This window comes from Siniperca chuatsi, linkage group LG2 (assembly GCF_020085105.1).
Source record: "Siniperca chuatsi isolate FFG_IHB_CAS linkage group LG2, ASM2008510v1, whole genome shotgun sequence".
NCBI lineage: Eukaryota > Metazoa > Chordata > Actinopteri > Centrarchiformes > Sinipercidae > Siniperca > Siniperca chuatsi.
Window position 1 is genome coordinate 27332906 of NC_058043.1, and position 6053 is coordinate 27338958.

Genomic DNA, 6053 nt, shown 5'->3' on the forward strand with positions numbered 1-6053 from the left:
AACATTTTGCCAAGGTTACTACATGCATCCCATGCAATGAACTGAAAAAGGAAGAGAGGAAATGATTGTGCAGTTAGAACTTAATTTATTGTCTGGCAAAGGCATCTGTATAAATTAAAGACTTGTCAGAAATGTACAATTAAAAATGTTCTAAGGCTAACCTTGTATAACCACCTCCTAATTTCTTTACCAATACAAACTGCCTCACATAACACATAAGATAATCGATTAATCATTATAAAACATGTCCCTTTTTGGCTAACCACACGCACACACTCACACACACAAGCATGCATGACATTTTGATCTAGTTGGTCGATTTTTGATGTGATGCATTTGATTGGTGTCTGGTCCAAATCAGTTTTTTTTTTTTCGTTGATCATTTTAAAGCAAAAATAAATAATTTACTCAGTAACGGATGGATCTACAAATGTAGCGAACTACTTTACTATATTTAAAACATAACTTAAGTTAAAGTAAAATGACTGACTTTGAAAAATACTCAAAAAAGTACATGAAAAAGCTACTCAATTACAGTAACGTGAGTACTTGTAATTTGTACTTCCACCTCTGCAACATACAGAAGGGGCCCCGATGCCATCAAGCAAGGCGCTTAACCTCCAACTACTGCGCGAATCCAAATGTGAATGTGTGGAACTGTGAGTGTGGAGCAGAGTGTTCCTGGAAACTGACTGACTCTACACTGCTTAAATAATAAAAAATAAATAAAAAAGACATCTGGCATGATGGGGGTCCAGCACTTTACTTGAAGTTACTCAGCTCTGGAATATGTCAAGGTATAAAAAAACACTTTTTCTGCCATGACTGAGTCATACTTTGACTGCCTACCACATATGTCAGATAGCAAGCCAAACAATACAGTCTTTATCCAGAATAAATGTAGCAATAACATGCAACAGCATACAAATGATGTAGTCTTGCTTTAATTTTCAAAGATGACAATAAATGTTATCAGGAAGGAAAGTATGAGGGTGGAGCTGGGGGTTGGTTGGTTGAGGACTTGGTGCAGCAATGACTTGCATTTCTATTATGGTTTTGCATAAATTGTCACTGTGCGACCAACAAGTGGAACTGATGCCATGTAAGGTCTGTCAGGGTTGCCTTTGAGGCAGAAAAAGAGAGCGGAGAAAGAGGCTTGTGTATTTGCATTCTGCAGTGGAACAGATGGAGCATCTGTCATCCATATGCATGAGGCAGGCGGCTGCCAGCCTATCACCTTGACCCTTGCTATGGGACTGTGACCTTGGACTCAATGGAACAGAATGGGACCAGTCTGAGCTGTGGTGTTAAGGCTTTATCCTGGGGCTGGGAAAAGTGGCTGAGCCTCGTGACTCCAGTATTCCAGGCTGTGACTGAGACTGTGTAGGAATGCTGCTCTGCTCTCTAACACCTGCCTGGCAACATGCAATTCATGTTACTTAATGATGGATGGAGGGGAGGAGACAGAGGCGGCAGTGCATGTAGATGCAGCGGTTGGTAGCTCCTTCAAACTTTGCTACATTTTTGTTTTAATCTGTTATTTTTTTCTCCTTTATTGCTGAAACATCAGTGAATGGTTTCTGATTAGATTTGATTTAAAGGGCTAAGCCAAAATTGTTTAAATTGACTGGATCAGAAGATTTTGATTATGGCAATGGCTGCGCGTGCAGATGCTGTGTGCAGCCTGTAGATCCTTCAAAAGCTACATTCTTGCTTTTCATCTGTTATTTTTCAGCTTTAAAACTGAAACACGTATTACCTATGACAGTAATACATCATCGTTGTCATCGGAAAAGGAATTTAAGATTAAAGAGCAGCGGACCTTGAGCCAGATCAACCGGATCAGGCAGGCGGGATGGGAGCCATGCTGGCCCAGCTTGGACTTAAGGCTGCTCCTGGCTAATGTCCAGTCTGGACGAAATGGGACTCAAATCTGGCAAAGGAAGGGGTAAGAGACTGTTGTGCCCACATATTCACAGAGACCTACTCCATGAACACCCAGATCAAGCACTCGACGGGCGGACCGTGGTGAAGGAGCGCAAGACTCCGGCAGGATGAAAGGAGGAGGACTCTGTGTTTACATCGATGATGCTTGGTGCTCAAATGCAGGCAAACTGGATGGACACTGTCTCACAAATGTTGAAGTTTTCATGTTAAGATGGAAACCATGTTGTCATCACTGGCTCTATCTGCTGTTTACATTCCATCAGACGCAAATTCAAAAAATGCGTTGCAGAATTATTTCCTGGGTGTATATGTGTAGGCAATGTAACTATTGTAACTATTTATGTATATTGTTTTATTTCATTTTATTTGATATGTTACCCTATTTGAATATGAATTTAATTATCTGTTATATGGTGTAGCATAAAGGGACTACAAATTTTAATTTCATTATACAGCCTTGTGTTGTAAAATGATAAATAATTTACCTTGCACCTTGTACATGAGAAAATGTCACAAAGACACTTCTGTATCTGAAGCAGATGCCTTGGAAAGGAGCACAGCTTTCAGAGAGGGATGGAGGGTAAAAAAGATGTATCTGTTCTCAAAAAGATGGGTTGAGAAGAGATAATAATTATTGAACATAACAAAGTTCATCCTAATGTAACAACAGATACTTTCATATATCTAAAAAAAATGTCATATTCTACTTCATATGTACAGTCTTTACCTAAATTTACTTGAAATGGAACAATGATGCTGTACTTTCCCATAATTTGGGTCCCCTCCTGACATGCTGACAAAAGCAAAGGCAGTAACAGCCACTTAATTATGCAATTAACCTTTACACTGTTCCAGGGAAACTAAAAACAATCAAAGTGAAAAATGTAACAGAAATGACTGCAATCCATTATTTGAATGAACTTTTCACAGGGTGTTTGGTCCCTTCGGTGGAAACAGATTTCTCTCACGCACTTCTGCCTCAGAATGCCAATGGAGGTGACCTTTGCATAAAAAAGATGGAGGCAAAGTGACATGCCATTTTGTAATGAAACAGCGGAGGAATGTATATGTATCAAAATACGTCAGCCGATAGATTTCCACGTAATGTGTTGATAATGAAACAACAGCAACATTCATTCAATGCTACTAGTGTTAATTTTCGTCAACTAAAACTGTGATGAAAAATATTTGTTGACGAACCTTTTTCATGACAAAAACAAGACTAAAACTAACTAAAAAGGAACCATTGAAAACTACAGCTATGACAAAATGTATAAAATTTTTCATCAACAAATAAAAACTAAACAATAATGTGACAGACAAATGAGCTATACCGTTTTAATGCAAAGCCTGATTTAATGACCTGCACACATCTGCAGAATCACACACTGTACAGTATCCCTGTACAATAATAAGCCATTTTCGTCTAGTAATACTATTTACTGTTAACTAGAGATCTAGTAACAGCAAACCGTCGTTACACCAATGCAACTTTTAATATGTATTTTAGGTTAGGGTTAGGTACGTATGTGATTTCACTTTAGTTTACGGCACAGTTCTTTTGAAATGTGTCGCAAATTACCCTCTGAGAAAGTCTAATAAGGGTCTAACAGTGGGAAATAAATGTCCTGGCAGCTTCCATAATGTTACTGGGGTTAAATAGTGATACGGCATTAAATAGTCTGATGTCTTAACTGGAATCGGAGTGTGTTAAATGAAGGCCAAATAAATGTGTTGTCCTCTGAGCTCTTGGTGTTTTGTCTGACTATTATAAAGATTATGCCCGATATAATATGGCATTAAATTCAACTAATTAGGCCTACAGCCTGTGTTGTCTAATCAAGCTATCATAGGCCCATGTTGGCAGCATTAAATGTGGTGAATTACAGCATAATTTGGTAGTATGGGTAGAATAGAGTCTAACTGTAGCATATTTTGGATCTGATATAGCATTGTATTCGAGTTCTAATTAGACTATGATTTTATAAAATGGTGTCTAATTGTGCATTAGGATCTCCTATTTGGTTTCTAATTAGAGTATAATTTGGTATACTCATGTCTAAGTATAGTATATTTTAGGTCTAATACAGCATTATATGTGGTTTCTAATTACACCATAATTTAGGTGTGTGGTGTCTAATTAGGGTATAACTGTGTTAATTTACTGTCTAATAAAGAACGTATTATTTCTAGTTTTGGTCTAATTTGATACAAAGTACGGCTTATTACTTCTTATTAGTGTACCGTAAAATAAAGTGCGACCGATTTCTTAGCTTGACACATTAGCTAGGTTGTTTCTAGGAAATATCTGTGGAGCTGTCAAAATCAAAAGCAGCTAAACAGGAAGTCATGTCTGTAGCATCATAAGTTTAACTTACGAAGGGCTGGTGCAACCAGCAATCTCTGACTAGACTGACCTATCCAGAGCTGTGGCTCTAAAGAAACACACAATCTATGAGGATTATTGTACATATTCCTTATGTAGTACTCCAGAGATCTGTACCTCAGAGACAATCATATGGGATATAAGCTCCCCTTCTGAGACAGTTAACTGTATTTAACTGCTGCAGTATACCACTTTTTTTGACTGCACCATATTTGTCAGTATTCCCAGTTCAGACACAGACAAGACATTAGTCACTGTAACCAAGGGATTCCCATGTGGAAGGAGGGAGTATTTCTGCTGTGCGTGTATGTGCATCCTTCTGCGGAGGAAAGCTGGCTGGAAAAACGAGGGCATGGTGCCATTGTGATGCACAGCAAAACAAGAAGTTTGCCTCACAACCAGAGTTGGGGAAAAGTTCTCTGTGGAGAGAGCTGGAGTGTGTCTCCTTGAAAACCCAGGGTTGCTGAGGCAAGCAGAACAAAAAGACAGCATACACAAGCTGGGAGATGACACAGAGCATTGTGTGCATGCGTATGCTTGCATGAGAGCAAAGAAAGGGTAGTACTGTCGTTTAAATACCTGATAGGATCAATCTTGCAGAGAGATCATGCATTCAGAAAATGCTTCTACTTGGCACATACAGTATTAGCTCACTCAACTTACAATATAGAGTCTGGACAGGTTGTCTTGTGCTATATCAAAACAGACGATGCATTTTTCCACGATTAATGTAGCTGGCGTACTGGAATCCCAAATACATTGTTTACTATAATCATCTAATTCAATTTTCTACCAGCACAGGCCTAATTAATAAAGCCCCCACACAAATCTGTGACAAATAGGATTTGTCTGTGTACTGTGGTAGGTCTGAATTTCTGTGTGTGTGTGTGTGTGTGTGTGTGTGTGTGTGTGTGTGTGTGTGTGTGTGTGTGTGTGCTCGTCTCTCTCAGCACAGTCAGGGGTGCCTCAGTCTCATCATGCTCCTGTCATCACCACACCCCACAGGAGTCTGGCTTGTGTAGCTCATCGCTCACCACTGTCTCAGGTGTCTCTCCATAATGTTACAGTGTAAATAAGAAAATCAAAAGGAGTAAATAGACATTTTTCACTTACTGGCATAATTGAATCATTTAGGTGCTGCCAGTCAAAAATTTAATTAAAAGACCAATCAAATTTAACTATTATGACAGTATTCTTGAGATGGTAATACAGCTGCTAACATAGTAGAGTAGAGTAACTGGGACGTAAAACTAAAACTATCTGGAGAGCTGCATTACCTAGGTAAGCTCAATGATAATCAATACTATTGCTGTCGGCTCCTCCTTACCCGAGGGAAGGACACACTGTAACTGCTGCTCATCTGTTGACTGTCCTACTTTCCAGATCCAAAGTCAGATTTTTCCCCCTGTAGGAAAAACTGTTATTTTGTTGTATTTGAGACTGGATGAGCAAACTGTGAAATCACCAATGAACTGAAATGAGGATTAGAACAGTTGATTATTAACGTGGTTTGTGACAACAGTACTAACTCCCTTCCTCCTTTAAGTTATTTATTAATTCACTTTTCATTCTCAGCAACAACCAGGCTACTGACTGACAAGCACCTGCAGTTCCAGCATCCCCATCTCCTTTTCTCACGCTGTTTGAGCAGTCACAGGTGTTGAATATCTCCAGCTCACGTGCTGCCACAATCACACAAATAATGGGTGTAAGAAATAAA

The 6053-nt window shown here is 39.0% G+C and overlaps 1 long non-coding RNA gene across 1 annotated transcript; it reads left to right on the forward strand.

Moving 5' to 3' along the window:
- Positions 1–1102: 1102 nt before the first annotated feature.
- On the forward strand, positions 1103–3690 carry LOC122861979. The gene is made up of 2 exons (XR_006374613.1): positions 1103–1493; positions 1736–3690. It is a non-coding gene; the product is annotated as an uncharacterized LOC122861979 (long non-coding RNA).
- The last annotated feature ends 2363 nt before the right edge of the window (positions 3691–6053 follow it).